This window comes from Anguilla rostrata, chromosome 12, assembly GCF_018555375.3.
Source record: "Anguilla rostrata isolate EN2019 chromosome 12, ASM1855537v3, whole genome shotgun sequence".
NCBI lineage: Eukaryota > Metazoa > Chordata > Actinopteri > Anguilliformes > Anguillidae > Anguilla > Anguilla rostrata.
The window spans coordinates 33,422,940-33,445,699 of NC_057944.1; positions in this window are offsets into that span (position 1 = coordinate 33,422,940).

Here is a 22,760-nt window from a genome sequence, read left to right on the forward strand (position 1 = left end):
GCTAAATCCTGAAAACTGAAGGTAGGAATAAAAACATCATGTCAGATACCATGTTTCTCTGACATCATTGTTCCTGGCAATGACCTGGATTTGATCAACATTTGTCCTTAATATTGACTTCTTAGAAACTGCTGAACACACGACCAACTGTGAAAAGAAAACAAAGTCAGAGCTAAGCCAGTTATTCAGGTCTGGCAAGCAGGTTTCTGTCTATTATTCATATAAGCGTTAGCCTATACAAAAATAACTGAAATTCCAGAAGTCTATTTTAAACAAATTTGTTTCAAGTCTCAACCAAAAAAACTCACTGACTAAGACGTAGGCCTTAGAAACATTGAAAAATTCTCCAGTAGGGGTTTCTTGAGGTCGTGTTTTAGACAGTGACACCGATACCAGTGACACACAATGCGCATGGTGGAAACGCACTTTCCAGCTGCATCCCTGTACACACAGGAACATATGGAGAAGCCATCTCCAACCACTGGGCACATGTGCAGAGATTTTGGAACATATATAAAGCACATGTGAGGAATTAGCTCTTTAAGTGTACCCTGGATTGAATCCAACACCAAGCCACCATGTCCTGGTTCTGGGGTTTTTCCTAGTCTTTTATATCTACAGTAAAGTCTCCACTGGGAAACACTGCAGAACTTAGTGTTTCCCTGACTTACCTCACGGCTGGGGGAAGGGAGGGAAAACTCGCAGAGATGTGATATTCCTTGCGACACGGCTGAGCTCTTTTTACATTTTTACAGCTGGAAAATGGTAAATGGTAAATGGACTGCATTTATATAGCGCTTTTATCCAAAGCGCTTTACAATTGGTGCCTCGCATTCACCAGAGCAGTTAGGGGTTAGGTGTCTTGCTCAGGGACACTTCGACACGCCCAGGACGGGAATCGAACCGGCAACGGCTGGGATATAGACCAACAGGACGACGAGTCAAAACGAACTGACGCGGTATTCGGATACGATCCCTTCTCCATTGCCGTGCTCACACCTGAGCTATTCTACTTCTTTCTCCCTTCCTTCTTCCAGAAATGCAATTTCCAAGCTTACCAAGTGCTGCCAAGTTAGTCGATCAGCACCAGCAATTTTAGTGGGTGCAGCTAACATGGGCCAGCATGACGAAAGGCACAAAAAGACCCCAGTAGTTATGTCATCTATTTATATACATTTTAGGGCTTGGTATAGTTGGGGGGGGGGGATCAGCTTGAACCTATCCCAACATGCATTGGGTGAGAGAAAGGATTACACTCTGGACAGGTCACCAATGCATCACAGGGCACACACACCATTCGTTCACACACTTTTGTGCTCTCACATGCAATTCGTCTTTGAACTGTGGGAGGCAACTGACAAGGACACGGAGAGAACGTGCAGACTCCACACGGAAATTCTGGGATTGCACCCTGGGACTTCCTTGCTGTGAGGTGACAGTCCACTGCACCACCTTGCCACCTACTTAGCATAGTTCATCTGCTTTAGTGCTTTAGCGATGTTACCTATACTGTACTCTCACTGGTCTGGGAATGTTGTTAGCCATGTCTGGCACGTTTACTCATATAAATCAGAAGATATGCGCTTAGGTTCTCCAGAATCGTCCTTTCCGAATAAGAGCATCTGCCTAATGGATGTAATGTTATGTAACGCGTTGGAAAAGACACAGCAATGCACCGAGCATCAGACTAATAAGAGTGGAAAGGATGAGACTCAATGCGGTTCTAGAAGCAGCTCGTGGCAGTTTGGATTGCACAGTGTAATTCATATTCATCTCCTTGCTTCTTCGACAGATCGTGAACTTCAGGCCCGATGAGGCGCAAAGCACAAAAAAAAGTTTCTCATTTTCACTCATGTTCTTTGCAACAGATATCACTTGTATTTCAATGACCTCTACGGCATAATCAACGCAGGACAGTAGAGTTGTGTTAGTGATTAATCGTGTTTTTTGGACAAGCAAATGCAGCTCTGTTATCTTTGCAGAAACAGTCTATTATGGAGAGAGACTACTCAGAATTCGACTCTCCTGAACTTAGCTCTTCCTGAACTCTTCTTTATGTGAAGTACTGTAATGGGGACAGTCCAGCATATCTGACTTGATGACTAATTGTCTGAGGGGAGTAGCCTATTAATTGCAGGAACTAGCTAACTCACTTCCCCTGTCTTTGACACGAACCAGAAGCAAAGGAGTACGATCTGTATGGCAGCCGTTCAGTCATTGTATTATGCTGGTCGCTAGGATTTCCGATGATACCCAAAAGGATACTACATTTATCTTATCATACATTATATGTGATTTTAGGCCTTCTAGCCGACTGAATTTTTTGGAAATTTCATTTTCATCAAGATGCATTCCTTAATATGCGCCTTATAATCAATTTCAGTTTGTCAGTTCATTTCCAAAATGAATACTTTTACCTCAAAATGAGAAACATATCTTCTGTCAGGACCACTGTCATCAAGTAGAACTTTATTGACAATAAAGGCAATACAGTTATGTTTGGCGGTATGGCTCTGTTCTGGAGCTCTCCCGCCAACCACGCAGCCTGCGTGGATAAGGCCGGGAGGCCAGCAGCCAAACCCCCCCTAGAGGGGTACACACAGAACAGATCCAGCAGCAAATACATATGAATGGAGCAAATGCAATTTCTTAACACATAAGGATGGAGCAATACAACTTCTTAACACATAGGAATGGAGCAAATGCAATTTCTTAACACATAATGATGGAGAATGTAAATTCTTGACGCATGGGGAAGGAGCTGGGGTGGTGGAGGGGATTTACGAAGCAACGTGCAGCGCTTGCATGCAGGAGGAGCAGCCGAATGAGTAGAGGGAGGCTGTTTAAGTAGACCGCCCTGTTAGTGAATGTACTGTGATAGGCTAACATCACTCAGCTGAGCCATCAGCTGATTCGGCCGGAGCGCTTGACTCTCGTGACCTGCCAGAACTACGCGATGCTCTATTTTTGCTATCAAGCTCTGGTTATGTGTTCAATTGAAAAAATAAACAAGTTTGGTCTCATCTCAATATTGAATACAGGTTGTGCCCTTTCTTGGCAATAACCATGGCATTTTAAATATGTCTAAAGAGTAGGAGTCATCACACAGCTGCGTTAACAATTCAGTCTTTCATCCAGAATCTTTCAAATACATGAATATTAAAATAGAATTATATGCTGGTGTTTACCAGTTCTACACCCTTTGGATTAAATTATTTATTTACCATAAATAAAAAAATCCAGTGCCTGACCCTGCAACTGTATATAGTTCCCATGGTGATCGTGCTGCCTGCTGAATCAGACGGCTGGCTTGAGTTTCTTTCCCAGTCACTGAGAAGTCATATTTGAAATTCAATATTTAACTGATTTAACGGTCATCTAAAAAGGGAAATGAACGCAGGGCTGCTTCATGCCTATTGGAATAAAGTTCTTGATGGATGGTTCCCAACACAGAAAAATATTCAGTGGCAATTCAGCTCTCCCTGAGTTTATGTGAGTCCAATATGGATCAAATGTACTCTTTCAGGGTGAAATGTGCACTGTCAGAGTTGATTGAACACAGTGTATCTTAACATGTAAGATTCCTCTAAGTGGGTGCTCAATCCAAATCTGCAGGGGGGGGGGCTCTTATTTAACCCTAGTGCTTAAGACAAAGACAATGGGGCCCAAAAGTGTGAGAGAGGGCACACAGAAAGGTTAAACCTGAATTGTCTTACTCTTGATCGGTTACTTCACACCTCAGTGAGTGAGTGACTGATAAAAAGGCTTCACCAAACCACGCCCCTTAATACCTCATGACACTGTCCAGACATGATTATAGTTCACGTTACATGGCCAAGAAGCATAGCACCACTTATAAGTGTGCTGTAGACATGATGGTAAATTATTATTAATAATAGCAAGTGTGCTCGCATTAATGTAATAACTTCAGCTCTCTCGGACCTCTATGCTAACTGCCGTTCGGTCAGGCAGTTCCAGCAACACTGTTCCCCGAACAATTGTGTCTCTCTTCGTCGTGACTCATGCATCAAAATCGGTATCTGTATTTAATGCACAGTAAACTGCTTGACAGCTGTTGGCATTATGGGGAATAGGCCTGAGGCGTTTCAGTTCATAAAACAATGCAGAGAAAAACAGCATATCCAGGCCACGCAGAATGAGGTAATTGGACTCTTGTTCAAAAGAGCATATAATTATAATTCTTGGCTATGACATTAAGAACTTTTTCTTTTATTTTAAAAAAGAGCGACCATTTTGTGTATAATGGTTTTCAGTTCTGAACCTTGGAAGACACAGTGCGGCTTTATATACACTAGTTCCAGACAGAACTAATTCCGAACACATTCAGGGGCAAGTAACACATGTGCTCAAAGAAAGCTTCAGTTGTTGTCAGATTAATTCTTTAAACCATAATGTAGTCCTTCATATTTCATGAACAAGCAACTGTGAATTTGGAATAAATTATTCTAGATTTTTCTTTGCTTTAAATGGTCGCTACATATGTAAAATTGATACATGAAATGGAGTTGCTAACATCAGGAGTTTGTAAGTAGACGAGACATGGTTACACATAGCCCAAGGCACTGAGAGTTTTTAAGCATGGTAACACCAGAACAGGCTTTCCTGGGAGGGAACATCTCTTTCCTTTTGTATGCCTGTGTAGGGCAGGGCAGCCCAACTATGTTCCCAGCAATCTACTGCCCTGTAGGTTTTCACTCCAACCCTAACAAAGCACACCTCATTCAGCAGCTAGAGCAGGGCTGCCCAACCCTATTCCTGCAGATCTACTATCCTATAGGTTTTCACTCCAACTCTAAAAAAGCACACCTTATTCAGCAGCTAGAGCAGGGCTGCCCAACCATGTTCCCTGAGATCAACCTGAGTAGGTTTTTATTTCAACCCTAATTTGGCACACATGATTCTACTAAACAGCAGCTCAATGAGATCTCTAGCTGTTGAATGAGGTGTGCTTTGTAAGGTTTGGAGTGAAAACATACAGGACGGTAAATCTCCAGGAATGGGGTTGGGCAGTCTTGGTGTCTCTGTCCAAGCAGTCATGCTTGGAAACCATGAAACTCCTAACTTGGTCAGCTGTGACCACCTCCGCTCTGCATCTTTGTCTGCTATACCCACGGTTATTCCTTCACTACTCATTGTGGTTTCATAAATCCTTCTCCCACCAGTGGAGCACCAGCTCAAAATCTTGAGTCACACCTGAACCTGCTGCCTGTGCCCACCCCTAGTCTGGTTCAGGCTGGGTCCTCCTGTGCAGCCTATGCTGTTTGGGGAGTTTTTCCTTTCCATTCTCCATTTGCAGAAATGCAAGCATTTAGGTGGTCGTACGCTATATTGTAAGTGTAATGTGACAATTATTTGAAAAATTGCGTCATTTAAATAAAGTTTCATTTGATTTGATGGACATTTTCAATGGTAGAACTGCTTGCATGCATCACGCGCAATCATAGAAAAGTCCAACTCATCAGTCCCATGTTTATTTTTTTTTTTGTTCTTGTTTTTTGGAAAAATATTGTTTTCTTGTTATAGACATCTGGCCCTGACAGTTTGCTGAAGTCAGAGCCAGCTCCTTGAAATTTATTGCCAAAATTAATTACTAATACAGTTCTAATAACATTCTTCTGCATATAACTTTTATGGTTATTAAATCTGTTTTTCCAACCATGGTGTCTAAACTTCAATGCATGAAACTGACAGGCAGCATTTTTGCAACACTGAAACATTATTATGGAGGTATTGTGGGAATGGTAATTGGTTCTGGACAGTAGAATGAGAATTAAAGAAAGAAATAACTGCTGCATGGATGCATTGTTTATTTTACAAAGATTATATTGAAAGCATATGTTTAGATTATTGTAAACATTTAAATGGAGAATGTAATTTTCTTCTGAGTGATTCAGCATTTCCTTGTGCTGTTAAACTGTTAAATAGTATAGTGCTGAGTATAATTTAGACATTTAGTCTCCAATGGTTTCCAAGCAGTAATTAATTAATTTACAAATCAAAAGACAGTAGTGTTTTACTTATACTTGGATTCTTATGTTGTGTTTTTCCATTTAAATTTGACTAACTGGCAGTTTCCTCTGTGGGCTCAGATGTCCCAGCAGTAATTCGCGTATTTCACTGTCTCCAAACAAAACTACTGGGACTCACTTGGATGTATTGAGGCCTCTTTGAAACTGATTAGAACCGAAAGCTTTGTAGACTCCAGCTGTCAGGGTCCTCATTCAGCAACCGATCCTCAAATCAAGCCAAAAAAAGAGAAAAAAGACACGTGTTCCTTCCCAAGGCCAGGATTAAAAATCTTTGAATTAAATAAAAAATGGACAGATTCTGCAACAACAAAGTCGTGCCTCATCTGTCAAATCGTGTTGCATCCAAAAGCGCCATAAATGTGATTTAGAGGGAGCTATACTACATCAGCTGTAGATCATGGCTCGCTAACAATGTAGTTACTTAAATAGGAAATGGGAATAATGTGTTCATGTACGCTTCATGAGATCAATGTCCAACATAATTTCATAATGCATATGTTCTTAATGACTTCTGACCAGAGCCTGTATTTTATTCTGCTAACTGAGCATGTAATTACCTGCAAGAACAAATCAGCTTCTGGACCAGCTTCAGACAAACCTTTCCTTCCTGTGAAGAAACTGAAACGGTAAATGCACAGACAGTAGTTCCTCGCCTCCATCCAACATTTGGTATATATGGTCAGTTTTCTCAAAAACCCCAGCGTCATTAGCGTTTTCAGGTTTACGACTTGACAGTCTACAGTAGTACTTATGTTGTCACACATATTTTCTTCAGTAAAACTTTTAACTGGTTGTCTTTATCTTCTGAACATTTTGTAAGGGTCTGTTAAAAGATGCGTATATATCAAGGTTATTTGTTTATGCTCATCAGCATGAATCGTTCTTTTGTGGAATGCACTTGGAAGCATTCTCCATTTCTTTTTTATTGTTGGCGAGTGTAAAAAACTTTCCAACAGTAAATACTGAATTAGCACTCAGCTAGATATAAACCCCTCCTTTCTACATCATTAAAGAGATTAAATTTTATGAGATATCAACCTGTAAGATTACAGTCTTACATGCTGATATCTCTTATGCTGATAAGAAGAATGGTTTTAGGGAAAGAAAATAAATTATCTAATGGCGTATCCACTATGTAACTTTATCAGATACAACCAGGGGTGAAGCATTATATTCTGGGCCCTGTGTATAGGCAGTCTGTGGGCATTTATAAACTTGTAGAACAAAGAAAACTTTGTACTTTAGGCCATTTAAACAACAGAGCATTACTCTACATGTTGTCATATCCTTTAGAAATACTTAATAGGTGTTGTGTGCAGAACTCACAAATATGCCCTGCAGTACTACTGAAACCAGTTTATTTTAACACTTATGGATGTAAGTCTTGACTTATAAATACTGGAATATCAATTATAATGAGTATAGAATTTACTTAAATTTGATATTCTGTGTGTTATTTCTATTAAAACCACAATGATTTGAACCAATGATAAAACTTTAATCTGAACAATATGTTCTTGACGTTTTTGCAGAGATCAATCTTAAAATCAGGATGTTTCGGTTTTTCAATATAAATCCCACAAATTAAATACATGTGAGATATTTATCAACGATACTGAAAATATAATCTTTTTTGGTCTGACTTTAAACCAGTATGTGTCCCAAATGTTTATGGATTGCATAATATCTTCATTAACATGATTTGTCATCTTTATAAATCATGCTTTAGCCCAAATGCAATTCTTCATGAAGTATAACATAATTCATAAAGAATTAACTCAACAAGTAGCTTTTGTGACAAAAAAAAAAAACATGCTTTGATTTAAAAAACAGCTTAAATCCAGGCCCATGTTCAAATGACATTCTGTACGGACGGCACTATCATTTTGGCAAAAACAACTGAATTTGGCTGTGAACAACCCTTTACAGGTCCAATTTAATGAATTACTGCGGAACAAATACTTTACATTTCACCGCTCTTCGATCAATACTAGGAAACATGCAGTTTGTAACAGTGGTTAACTAGTAAAGCATATTTAGTGCAACACTGACTGGAAATCAAAATGAACGGATATACTAAAAAATAGGCAATTATAAAAGAAAAGGACTACTCATTCTTCATACAGTAGTGAACCACAGTATTTACAGACAGCAGGGTATTGCTGAATAACGGTCTATTTTTCTCTCTGGGGCAGTGTACAGATATCACAGACGAATAATTTCAGAATTTGGTGAAACAGAACAATTAAAAATGCATTTGCGTGATTTTGTGTGGAGGTGAATTTTTTTTTAAAGACCCATTGAAATCATGACTGGCTTCAGTAGATTATCCAAAAAAGAAAAAAAAAAAAAAAACACAGCTGTAATGCCGCAGAGCCATTGACCCCATCGAAAGCTGTTATGCTTTCAGCCTATGCAGCTCCAGCCTGAATGAACGCATTGCCAGTTATTTATCAATAAAAATGCCTTTGCTGGACTTGAACAGGCAGTCGTTTATCATCTCATACGCTGTTTTTCTGGAAGCGTAGCCTGGCTGCGTGTGAAGGGATGATCAAACCGCTGAAACTGCCTCTTGGCCGTCTGAAAAAGACCAGTGGGAGCGGGAAACAAATGTTATGGTCCTTGGTGCCTTTCCAGCAACTGCTCATTCAATGTGAACTGACACCGGCAGAGCAGCAGTCGTAGTGTATACATATTTTACATTGCATGTAGTGATTATATTAAATATGATTATAGCAATATTTAATGATTACAATAAAGAAGGCCTGTTGCTCCAATGCAGATATGCTTGTTAAGGTGATTAGGGCCCTACAGACCATCAGAAAATGTCAAAGAAAAGATATGATGACCTGATGATGTACCTGTACTGCACCCCACTACACCACACCTAGCATCTTCTTCTTTCATTGAGAGCCTCAGGGAAGTGCCAAGACCAACAATTTTCATAGCTCCACTATTTCTGCGAAACGTCGGTGATACCCAACACTTTCTCTGAGTGACCTTGATTTTCCATTTCTCTCTTTAGTGTCTTGAGAACTCAGAATTCTGAATTTTTCTCTCAATCTACAAAAGCGATATTGTTGTTGTGTGTGTTTGTTTGAAGGACATTAATTTTTTTCAATGGGGATTTTTGATATTATTGTAATAGGTGTAATAAGACTTTATTCAACTGCTGAGATCTTTTGGTTTTGCCAAAACCTTTCAATAAATGTATTTAAACATTATGACCCTATGAGCTTGAAGAGCATATTACTCTTTTAATAAGAATAATGTGTCTGGCTAAAAAACTTTGAATCCAACATATGTGTGAAGAACTTTGTGTATTGTAGTGGTGCCTGTGTAACTTTAACAGAACTATATTTTCAGTTTTTAAAGATAATGAAAACAATAATTTCTTCAAAGGGCCAAAGATCTATTGATTGTATATGCAATCAAAATTAATTGAGCCTGGGAATCATAATTGACAGCTGGCGTACTATTAAAGTCTATAATGTTTCCACAATGGCTTTCAGTAAATTTCCAGAATATGTGGTTTTAAAAGCTTGTGCTTATTTTCCGGGTGCTCGTGTGCTAATCAAAACTCCATTGACGTGTTACACTTGCAAATTGGAGACATGGTTTTGGCAGCTTGAATAATTGATTGCAGATGATTTCTTGTGGATCACTGGCTTTCCCTGCCACTGGTTGAAATATATCTGTCTGAGTTCTGCCAGTAAATATAAATTGAAATGATATATCCATATGAGTTCCCATGTTGGGACTGACATTTGTATTTGTGGTTTCAAGCTGTGGGTTTTGATGCTATACTTTTATGGGAAGTCACTCTATATTTCCTGGATGCATTCAGTAAAATTACTGCAAAAATCCACAACAAAATGTCCAGTGTTTAAACAACTATAACAGTGTTAGATCACCTGTACAAATTGTGATATAGGAATTCAAACAGTGTTTATATTAGTCCAACATAGACAACATGCCCTCTATTAACAGTACTTATCTGAGATGATTTTACACTGAAGACAGAGATGCATATGGTTTTTATTCCCGAAATTGCAAGTTGTTTTTCCTGCCGTCACATAAATAATGACATTCTCTGAGATTCTGCCAAGGTGTGCGATGTGCAACGTAATTTAGAGTTTATCAGTAATCCGCTCCGTTATAAAAAAAAAAAAAATGTTGACATTCAATCCTCCGTCTTTTAATTATCCCTGCATTTTTCACCTTTGCCCAGCTTCGTAGGCCTGTCCGATTCCTGCCATAACCTCGGTCGGTTTGAGAGAACGCAGGCCGGCTCCGCCCGCTGAAATGTGGGCAGGCGGCCCCAGAAGGTTGCCCTGCTTACGCAACCTGGGCGCACACAGGCTGCAGTCGCCCGTGCGGCCATAAGGGGTCGCTCTCACACACTGAAACCGAAGCGTAGGGTACCAATTGGGAGATGCTCATTTTTAGGGCCATCGAGATTGAGGGAGAGTGCTTTGAAGCTGATCTGTGTGTCCAGACAGGCACGAAGACACAGCTTTTATGAGAGCGGCAAATTGAGAGAAATAAGTCAGTAGAAGCACTATGTTCGTGAGAGGTATGCTTCTCTTTTCATCTCTTGGCATAAAAATGATAAAATGACGGGGCCGTCAAATGACACTTCCTGTTAGAGCACTGGCTCTCAGAGTAGTAATGTGGCCGTGGTGAGATATTGAGTCTGTGCCAGTGTTGACAGTAGCAGGAAGTCACTTAAGGCAGAACTTAATGGGCCATAGCAATCGTGGGGGGTGGGAGGGAGAAGTGGGGGAGCGGGGGGAGTTAGCAGGGTGGTCTCTGCATTTTAAAACTCAGATTGAGGACTGCAGAGTGATATAAAGTGGCACCTGTGAAAACACGTTTGCAATACGAGTGGGACGCATGCACGTTTGCGATCAAGGCCACGCCACCGGTCGGTACGCATTCAATTTCTTTTTCATTAGGCCCTCCCCAGCCAATGTCCAGTGCAGAGGCTAAAGATTCCTTTATGGTGATGGTGGGAGGAGAGGGGGGTGGGGAGTGGGAGAGAGTGAACTGTAAAACTGTTTCCCAGAGACCATTAAAGGGATAGCTTCTCAAAACAGGTGGTCAGCAGTTACTGCTGTGTACACTCATATGCAATAAATTCCTCTGACTGGCAGCTTTCCTCAGCTTTGTCGGGTTCCACAATGTTCAGCGGCAGTCGTTACATAACAAAAACACCCTTGACCCACCCCACCTCGCCCCGCCCCGCCCCGTCCCGCCCCACCCCACCACGCCCGCCCAGAGACCCACAGCTGATTGGACCAGCCGGCGATACAGCTGCCAATTTTCCTCTGTCAGTCCCCTGTTTAAAGTTTTTTTTTTTTTGGCAGGGGTGGGTTTGGGCGTGGTGTGACGGACAGTGATGTATCTTTTCAGCGATCCTGAATGGTGGTGGGGGGGGGGAGGGCACTTGTGTGTCAGCAGGCACCCCCAGGCCACTTCGAGCTGAGCAGACACACGATCATTCTTCCCTTCCCAGCATGCCTTTGCTCGTGCCCTGTATGTACAGGAATGTACTGTACCTGCGCCAGGGCCGGTGGCAGTAGGGTTTGTGAAACTCACACTGTGAGCCCCCAGCCCTGTTCTGGAACACAACAACCCTGTAGCCTGTGTTTATCATCAGTATTTTGCAGCTCCGGTTCATTTGGAAAAGGGTCACAGCTCCATAAAGCTGTGTTCCAAGGTCATTCAGGCCCTCGGTGAAAGGACACGGGATGGAGTTCAGTGTGATGTCATGTCTTTTGTTGCAGGTTGGGAATGTGGAGCAGGCGGTATTTTGCCTGGATCTTGCGGGGAGAATGCACTGATGGTGGCAGTACGTGGCCGTCCCTGGTTCTTATAACATGAGCTAGATGCAGCTGTGCTTCCAGGAAACTTTTACAGTGAGAGAGTCTTAGTCATCCAAAAAAAAAAAAAAAAAAAAGGGTTTCTGGCAGGTCAAGGATTATACAGGCCAGGGCCACAATTTATCCACGGAGGATATCATTATATTTTAAAAGGTTCGGTTCTTGCTTCATATCTCCATACCTTTCTGACACAGTTTAGTCCTGTTTATTTGCAATTTTGTAACATGACTCCTATGAAATTAATAGTATGTGTGTCAAATCAATGCTTTCCACCTTCAGTCTGTTTATGACAGTTGAAAGTTTAAATTTTATGCCTTTCTCTCTCTGGAATGGCCAGTTTATTTTTCTGTAGTCATTGCTGTAACATTGCCTGGGGGGTGGGGGGTGGAGCTCACTGGTGAATCCCTGCTGCCTGTCTATCAAATCCCCGCCACTGGGGGGGGGGGGGCTATGACCCTAATTGAGACTTCAAACTCACCTAAAAGAATAAAGACAGGAAGTTAAGGGTTTCTAAAATCTTTGCATAGACTAGGTCATTCTAATAGTAAATAGTAAGTAAAATAGTAAATAAAATTGTATTACAATGTCAAACACCCCTATGGTGGGTCATAAAATTTCTCAACCATTTCCTTGACTCACTCATTGCATTGGCGCATGACTTGTTAAGAGAGAACATAACAACGTAGGGATGGAATTACAGGAGAGCCAAATTTTGATTCGATTTGATGTTTTCTAGATTAAAGCACAGCTCAAAGACCACGTGTACAATAACCAAATACGTTTCACAGAGCGCTGTGCTTGAGAAATGCACAGGATGACAGCTGAAGAAAACTTTCCAGTCTCCAGCGAGCGCGATTTAACCGCACATTAAAAATGCATTTGTTCCAATGCGGTGGTGAGAGAGGAACTTTCTTCACCCTCTCTGTGTATGTAAAGAGGAGCAGTATCAGGTGTCTCTGAAGGCTGAATCTTTAATCTGACAACCCCCAAGCCTTGCTTAACACCTCCTCCGCCTCTCCCCCTCGCTCCGTCTTTCTGTCAAACTCTTTCCCCTCTCCTCCGTTCCCGAGGGCACCTCTGTGTACAGGGAGCAGACATCATGTGAGAACAAGCTCGGCCGCTCAGCCCCTTCTGCTCAATTCTCCACGAGCAATGACTGCATCCACCCCGGGAGTTACAAAAAAAAAACAGCCTGTCAAAGATCAAGCCACACATCACTACCTTGTCTCCGTATCAAAGCGAACACCCAAAAAATATCTGTTTGCACAGCTGGTTTGGAGTTACAGGACGCGGCTTGTTTGTGTTATTAGATGTAAACAAGCAGAGGTGAACGGGCAGAGGGTTCCGTGAAAATTGGATGCCTTTACAATATTGCATTTTTTTGCAGTTTTTGGCTGGAGCGCAACAGCGGGGCCAGCCCTACAAACGCGAATGTCTGTGACTGAGTGACTGAGTGATGAAGTTACACCATTGGTCGGCCGAGTTATGAAGTTACACCATTGGTCGGCCTGATGAAGTGTGTTAGGTCCAGCCATATATTAGGTTTTGACCTGGTCTTGTTAAATATCTACCAGTGGATGTCTCAAGGGCGCACTGCTGTATCCCCAACTGAAGACCAAAGGATATTGGGCGCCAGTGTAGTATAATGGGTAAGGAGCTGGTCTTGTAACCTAAAAGGTCAAAGGTTCGATTCCCGGGTGGGGCACTGCCGTTGTACCCTTGAGCAAGATACTTAACCTGCTTTGCTTCAGTATATATCCAGCTGTATAAATGGATGCAATGTAAAACGTTGTGTAAGTCGCTCTGGATAAGAGCGTCTGCTAAATGCCTATAATTTAAAAAAATGCCTGTAATGTAGGATATGAAAAGATGGATCCAGTACACCACCATGTGCAAAAAAAAAAAACTATTTAAACACAGGAATGCATTTTACAAGTTTGCAAGTTTGATGTCTTTGTCTAAATCCTTCTCACATAATACAATTGCGTTGGGTGACAACAAAAAAAGTTTCAGTGAAAATGTATTTTTTAAATTATATATTTTTTTAATGAATTTCCCCTGTAGTGTATGCTTCAGCACAGTAGAATATATGGTTCTTCAGATTAAGATAAGAGACCCATGTCCCCTACAGGAGACATAAATGCAGGGGATTACGAGGATCTAAGGGAGTATTGGGTGTGGTTAACAGAGTCAGAGTTTGGCAACTGATTATTCGCTCCATGACACTGTGCTGTACTCCACAGAACCATCACCTCTAACAAGATAATTTGGCTGCTCTGTTATCCCTGGCCAAAATATTTGTTTTTGTATAGAAAATGAGTTGTGTTTTTGGTTATCAGCCTTAATTCATCTCCAGTCTTCACCTGCACTTGCTTATATGCTCTGAGTGATAAAAATTAGTCACAGACTCACAAGTAAAAAAAAAAAAAAAAAAAAAAAAAAACTGTGCCCTATAGCATTTTAATTAAACGCAACTGGACCGATCAGCCTGTTCCATCCAAACATTGACTGTGTGTGTTGTTTCTACATCAAGAATTCTTATTTCTCCGGCTTTGATGGACAAACAGGATTTGAAAAATAAATTCACATTTTTCATTTGACTTCCGAAATCAAGTAATTGTACTCTTAATATACTTACGTGCTGTTTTCAGACAGCCATCAGGCATCCTTGAAACTGATTTAGATGATGCTGGCCACAATGAGTGGAAAATTCTGGTCTAGTTAAGAAGTAGATTCCCTAAATATAACTTTAAGAAACCCTCAGGTTTATTGTCCATGAGTATTATTTGGAGAATGCATACTTAAGACATTGATTGTTTTTTGCATTTACCATATCAATACAAAGAAAAATTCTTTATTCAACTGGAACAGGGATTATACGAGTGCTATAGGGAGTAAATATCTCTGCATAAAATGCAAATTGTAAACAGCACCTTTGTCTGATTACAAGAAATAAGCTATGGCATCCCTTTGACACATGGGCAACGAAGGCCAGTAAAACAGGATTAAATCTGTTCAGGGAAAATGTATAAATAATGTGCCAGGGGTATGCCTATAAATAATAATTTAGTCTTCCGCTCGATATGAGCCATTTTTTCCCACTGGTGTGGAATCTGAAATGAATGGGACACAAGGGACCTGTAGGAAATGGTGTAAAAAGACCATAAAGTTCATCACCATAACCATCTTTACCCAACAACTTTTCTGCAGAGCCTGATGGTGGAACAAATGAAACTAGTGCCTGTGAATCAATGGAAAGAACAGAAAACTTCAGCAAAAGGTTTTTCAACACAACACATGGCAGGTGAATCAGGGAAATCCCCATTCTACATCAAATGGCTCCCAAAGGAACTTCTCATTTCTGTCCAATGGGTTTGTAATGAACAATGAATACGCCCATAACAATGCTAGTTACCATTACAAAAAAAAAGTTGATCATTTGCACAATGGACATATTTTTGAATGCTTTCATCTGTCAAACAAATTTAAAATGTCAATGAACATCTCTGAAATTTTTTTAAGTATATCTATACAAAAAAGTCCAATTTACCATTCACCACATGAAAATGAGTCACCACTAAAGTATGCAGGTGAGCATCCCATGCTGTATATTATTTTATAACTGTTTAGCTGTACAGCATCATGGTGATATATGGTGCTGTGTGTGTATATCTATAGCTAAAGGCTGCTCTACAGGTATTAACACCTCTTCAAATGACAGAGGATAAATACACTGCAAAATAGTGGCCCCGTGTGTCAAGATATGATTGATGCCAGTTCAAAAATACATTGCTGACTGCAAGTCAAATTCAAATGGAAGCTATGGAGGCAACCAGTTGCAGCTTGTATTAGCAGTCAGAAGCTCAATAACAAGATATGACTGAAATCTTTGCAGTCTGACATGAATTCATTTATTTGCATATTATGAAAACTCATATTTAGATTAACGCGTAACTCGAATAGACACCTGCCCTTAATAAATGTGATTCATGATTAAAAACACTAGTTTGTGTTCTTAGTTGCATAACTGGGATGGATGCCTTGTAGGTGGACTGGATATCCTCCACAGCTCCAGTCATATACATCTAATCCAGAGCAACAGAAACAGCTCCTTGCATTTGGATTCACTCCAATCTTGCCCCACAGTTGGATATGATGGAAAACACCACGCTTGTCCTGATCAGCCGGGTCCTCCCTTTAGCTCAGGGCAATAAAACAAAATGGAGCCTCTCCAGTCCCTGACCTCATTGCACCCTGAACTACATCATAAACATATTTGCCTTATTTCTACAGTCATCTCATTTTTATCTCCTATGGTATATCTTTGCATGAAGTCTGGAAATATCTGGAGGGAGAATTCAGGGACGAATGACTAGTTTTAAAGTGCATTTAGGAACGCATTTTAAATTTAAAATGGAGGAACAGGCTGCAGGAGCATGAAGGTAGCAATTGCAAAAGCTCTACCTGTAATGACCCTCACATGTTAAAAAGCCCTCAATCCACACAAACTGCAGAACTTAATGAGAAACAGTGGCACAACCAATTAACTCGGCAAAGTAAACTCAAAACTACCCAGTAGCCCCTAACCTTCCCCTCCATACCCCAGCAGATTGGTAAACCTGTAGTTATCTAATCAGTTAAATTTAAAAAAATACCTCTCTTCCATCAGGATCACATGACTACTAGACTAGCTGATTGAACAAAAAAAAAAATCAGTAAAAAGGGCTAAAACATATGCTTGCCATAAACACAAGATATATTGGCACCATTCCCAAGTCACTTCCTCTAAATACTTGACAGAGAAGACTAAACCACCTCACAGGTGTCCACTACCCCCAGTTTGGAGACACAAACCCTCCCCTGACGGCTACCAGCTGTGTGGAATTTAAAGGGAGGCTTGGCCCTCGATTGTCTTCTCATTGGTCAAAAACACAATTGGCTCAGTAATGTAGTAACCACATACCACCGGTCGTCAGTTAAGATATTCCATGGTCCTCCAGCACCTAAAACAGAAAAGAGCATAGATAGCCATAAACATCACACGGAACAATTAGGAAAAACTTGACTAAAAAACAAGCTAAACGAATATAAAACAAGCTATACATATAGAATGCATGAATAATGTAATAACTAAAACTATGCTTATTTTTAAATGTACAGCCACTCCCATCAAACATAGTAGGAGAGAGAGAGTAGATGTCCATATTTTAATCCAGTGGTGTCAAACTTGTGCCATGGAGGGCCGTGTGTATGCAGGTTTTCATTCCAGCCTCAGATTATATAATTATTATATAATTAGTTAAATTATTTGCTGAATTAGGGATGCAGGTTTGTGCACAATGGTGACCCGACGTCTATGGTGACCCGCATTGTCTAAATAAAAATTTTCTTATATTCTGTGCTTCAATGCAGTTAAACGCATATGGCTGAATGAGTAATTGGACTCAATTAAGGCAGCATTAATTGGTTGGAATGAAAACCTGCATACACACGGCCCTCCATGGCATGAGTTTGACACCACTGTTTTAATCCCTTCCACTATATGTTCTAGCATTCCAGAATCTAGTACAGTGGTTTTCAAACCTGTTCCTGAGATCCACAATCCATCCTGTAGGTTTTCATGTCAACCCTAATGTGGCACACCTGATTCTACTAATTAGCAGCTCAATGAGATCTCTTGCTGTTGAATGAGATGTGCTTTGTTAGGGTTGGAGTGAAAACCTACAGAATGGTGGATCTTCTCAAACAGGGTTGGGAACCAATGTTCTAGCACAGTGGTCTCCAACCCTGGTCCTGGAGAGCTACAGAGTCTGCTGGTTTTCATAGTGACTCTGCACTTCATGAATCAATTAGAGCACACAGTCGGTTACACAGTTAACTCAACTCACCTGGTGTCTTGGGTCTCAATTGGGTCTCAATTAAGGTGACAACAAAAACCAGCAGACCCTGTAGCTCTCCAGGACCACGGTTGGAGACCGCTGTTCTAGTACATTAGGACTTGCTCTGCTGAGGGAACCATGCCCCAGCCAACTCTGATTGGTAGCAAGAGGCCAGCTCATTTTTAACCTCGTCTGACCACATCCCTCTCTTCCTCTCCCTTTCTTCTTAGCTGTGTACTATGCCTGAGTAAACATTGACTTCCAATATTGAATAGAAGTGTAGGGTTGTCCTCGAATAAATCACTTTTGGAAAAAAAAAACCCTAAAAACTAAAAAACAAACACATGCAATGAGTCGGGAAACCAACTAAATTAGGGCCTCCTTATCGTGCTTTGACCACAACATTGAGGAGTTCAAACAGCTATGCCAAAATATATAAAATGTAGCTGCACTCCCATTATAAGGTACTATTAATGATATTGGAAGGCAAACCCTGTAATTAAATAAACTAACTCCATAATCTCAATGCGATGCATGCAATACTATACACTGGTATAGCAAAAGGGGGTTGCCGTGAGTTTTTCCATGATTACTTTCAGCCACCCCTAGCTCTAATAAAGCCATCGTGAGCTGTACACTACACATGTTTTATGAGTAAATTTCGTTTTACAGCTCTTGCAAAGCCACATTTATCTCCGCTTGTAGGCCTATTTGTACACTTTGGCTCTACACATAACTGCTTGTTTTAGACACAGTTTCCAAGGCAAAGCAAAATTTATGTACAACATGCAAGTGCTTGCCATTGGTACAAGAGAGTCATTGGTGAATGGTCACGCTGTAAAAAACAGTTTGTTAAAAAACGCAAAAATACTAGTACGCTTTCTAGCATGTCAGACAGGCAGATAGATATGGGCTTTTTAAAATCTAAATTTAAATATATGTCATGCTGCGTGTTAATTCATTTTTATGAAAAACAAGTCAAAGTTTTAATGAACTAAAAAGGGGAAAACTATTTGTTTACATGATTCTGAAGAAAACTTTGATGTTGCAGCTGGTGCCAGCCTTTGCTCTGGTTTGGTTCGCCTTCCACTGAAATATTTCTTTTATTCTGGAAAAAGAATGTCATTTCCATTGCAACATCTGTCTTGGTGGAGGCTTAAAAACTCATAATTCAAAATGAAATGTAACCGATCACAGCAAGTGTCCACAGGATGAAAAAAAAAGAACAACAAAAAAACTAAAAACACAATTTTTGTTTCCATCTGCTCGTTGTGGATTACATATCACAGAACATAGGACCAGGATGATAATAATCCCAGAAAATAATTACATTTCTGAATGCTTCCACAGTCTAACCTAAGACCAGGATGTAATCAACATTTGTTCTTAACTTTGACCCACATTTATATTATGCCAGTATTATGTTTTTCCTATAAAAATGCATTTTTTGCTGGGTTCAGTGATAAATTTGTGGAAAAAACCGTGTGTGCATTAAAAAAAGGAATACTGGGTTTGAATCCAGGCCATCTTTTGGAGACAAAGCACACAGTGGCCTGGATTCAATCAATAATCTTCCCCACCGCATTTCATGATCAATCGCATTTCACGATTACGCGCGGAAGCGGCCGAACGGGAGTAAGTCTGTGATGTCCCCTTCGATTCTCAAATCCTTTTTGTTCCCTCGGTACTGACTCGGCCGCTCGCTGGTCAGACGCTCTGTGGTTTTCCATCCGCGTGTCTGCAGTCGGGACAGGGCAGCGAGGCGCTGCGCCGTCATCGCATTCCGGAACACTGCGTTTTTTGTTTTTTTTCCTTCTCTCGCAGCTTTATTGGGATCAGGTGCTGGCTATTAGTGTTACCATCAGCATTAGCATTCGGATGCTGATGCAGCAGTTATCCTTCCCTGCCGCGAGTCCTCTTGTTTGCCAGATGCCGGAAACGGTTTTGTCACGGTTCAGCCTCGTTCTGTACGGTCAGGCAAAGAAAGAAAGAAAAAAAAAAAACAGCCTTTTCAATATTCCACCTTGGTCATCATTTTAAAATATAAAATATCAAAGCGATTAAAGAATCAAATAGCGGCATCGGTGAATTATGTTACGTTTGGGAAATGGAACTTATCGAAATGTAACGGATCGAACGTGCGCAGTGATACGCTGGAATGAATGCTTATAATCTGTTGTTAAATTAATGATTAAAACTGAAAAGCTTGGAGTTTTCTCCTGTTTTCAATTATGTGTTGGCTTTCTTTGACCAAAGCATTGTTGGGCCCTGAGACATTTACAACATTAATGACAAATGGAGAAGGAGCTGGATGAAAAAGAAATACTTGGAAAAGCAGTGGCCCTTAAAAGCAGAATGTAATATGATCACATGGATGCACCTTTCTATTTATTAAATGACATTATCATTAAATAACTTCTTAAGAAGTTGAAACTGAACCTGTGACAAACATTCTTCCACTCATTTTCCTGCTCCTTCTGAGGATTATCCTGCAGGAAAAACAAAGAAGCAAAATCAACAGTTTCAACATTAATGAGGTACGTACAGTACGCCAAACCTTTAAGGAATTTCCTTCAATAAAATGAATGATAAAAAGAAATATTTTCATCCAATCTCAGATTGGTTGCATGAGACACAAAGCCAGGGTACTGAAGCACGCTGGGATCTGTTTAATGGCCTGATCGTCCTTACGGGGTTTTCACACAACCGTGTGCTGCTGCGTTTTGTGGTCAGTTCTGCTGAAAGGCCAGTTTCTCTCATTCGGCTTGTTCCTCCGGTAGAAATATATACTAGACCTGCAGTCTTATGCTGCTGTGCAAGTTTTGAGAAAGAAACTCTTTCCTGGCTAAAACTACCTGTTAAATATCAGTCTGACATTATGGCACAACTTCAACAGCAGCTGCAGAGGTCATACTAAATACTGTAGGTGTATTGATATTTAGAGCACCACCTACTGGCCCGTGGAAAACCTTTCATACTTTTCACAAACACATCCACACATATACTGACAAATGCGCACAAACACACGCACGCACACACACACACATGCACACGCACACATACACATGCACAAACACACACACACACACACACACATGCACACGCACATATACACACATGCATACGCACACATACACATGCATACACACACACGCGCGCGTGCGCGTGCAGAGCGTGCACAGACACAGACGGGCCAAAAAATGCAGCACATCTTGCCTTTGTTCATAAATCAGTACAGTTCGTGTTCTTGCTCAAAAACAGAATGATGAGGCAACTTGCTCTCAGTACCCCAGCCTCCGCTGGGCTGCGGCAGATGTTCGCTGTGACCCTTCTACATGCTTTAGCGGGAAAAAACAAGGACGTTCTCTTCTGCGTGTTTATTATGGCGGCAGTGTGGAATAATGGGCAAGGCCCTGGTCTAATAACCTAAAGGTCACAGGCTTGATTCCTGGGTGGGGCACTGCCTTTGTACCGAAGAGCAAGGTGCATACCCTGCATTGCTTCAGTACATATCCAGCTGTATAATTGGATGCCATGTAAATGCTGAGTAAAAGTTGTGTAAGGTGCTCTGGATAAGAGCGTGTGCTAAATGCCTGCAATGTACTGTAAATGTATTATGTGGCCTTCCTAAGGCTCAGCTTGTTTGAAATGACCTTGAATCTGACATTTGTACATTTGGACACTCAGCGACCAAATGACTTAAACAGACATTTGCAATGTTCAAAATGCTGATGGATTTGTAGTAATTGGCGTATTATTTTTGGGTATTAGCAGAATAATTAATTGTGGATTTACAGTGCTTTTCTCTGAAAAGAGCTTTCCTTCCATTTTTGGACTATGCACTTGAATCTTAAATTAACTGCTCCATAAGTCACCAAAGATATGAGTATACGCCAAATAAAATATGGTCCTAAATTTTAATATTGGTGGCCCGCAAATTCAGTAAATCATAATAGCATACCTTTTTCAGGGTGAATGCAATTTTCAGTGTCTTATTTCAAGTGTTTTGCATAGTCAAAAACCAGAACAGGCTTGAAGTGGCTTTCTGCTTTTACAAGTTCATCTAATTCAATCAGCAAGTGTACAATACAAGCAAGTCAGGCTCATATTTACAGTGCAAGCACAGGCTTGGACAAATAGGTACATTTTTCATTCATCACTTTCTGAATTTTCTGTCAACCTGCCAATCATCTCTGTGCCAAGCATGCCTGCATCATTGGTTTGCTGGCCAAAGGGCAAATAGTGTCTGACCGGTTATGATATGCATCTCCATGTTATCACATGTTTCTGCTAACATTATCAGGGATATATCAGGCCATGTCACTCTAATGAACAGTTATTTATGTGTTTAATTCTGCACAGACACGGAGGAGAGTTCCATCTTTGCCATATATGAATTATCACCTCCGTTAGTCTGAAGGGACACTTTAATAACATTTACAGCCTCTCAACCTAATCCCCACCCCCATATAATGTGGGCTCCAACAACAGTTTGATCTTTTTAGTTGTTAGTTTTTTTCTCTCTCTTTCTTTTTTTTTTTTAAGTGAAGGTGCTCACTGTCTTCAATCATGTGCAATTCATTAGTATTATTGATGTGGGTACTCAAACTGGAGTGGAGTGACGAGGTTCTAAATAAATCCAGCATTGCTCTGGGGCTCAACCCCCCCCCCCCCCCACCCCGTCCCCTGCACAGTCCCGTATGGAGTGCAGGCTTCAAGGGACCTTGTGGTGTATGTACCAGGTTATCAGGGGCTCCACGTTGCAGTGGCCTGATCCCATACATTGTCAGAACGATATTTTATTTGTGCGTGTTTCCACGTGCAGGAAAATGAGTTCTCATAGCAAACCTAATTCATTAGTAATGCAAAATGAACTCAATCATGAATTTGTGATTACATCGCATGTAATCGTATTTGCTAGTACGTTATGTAACGGATGGACACAA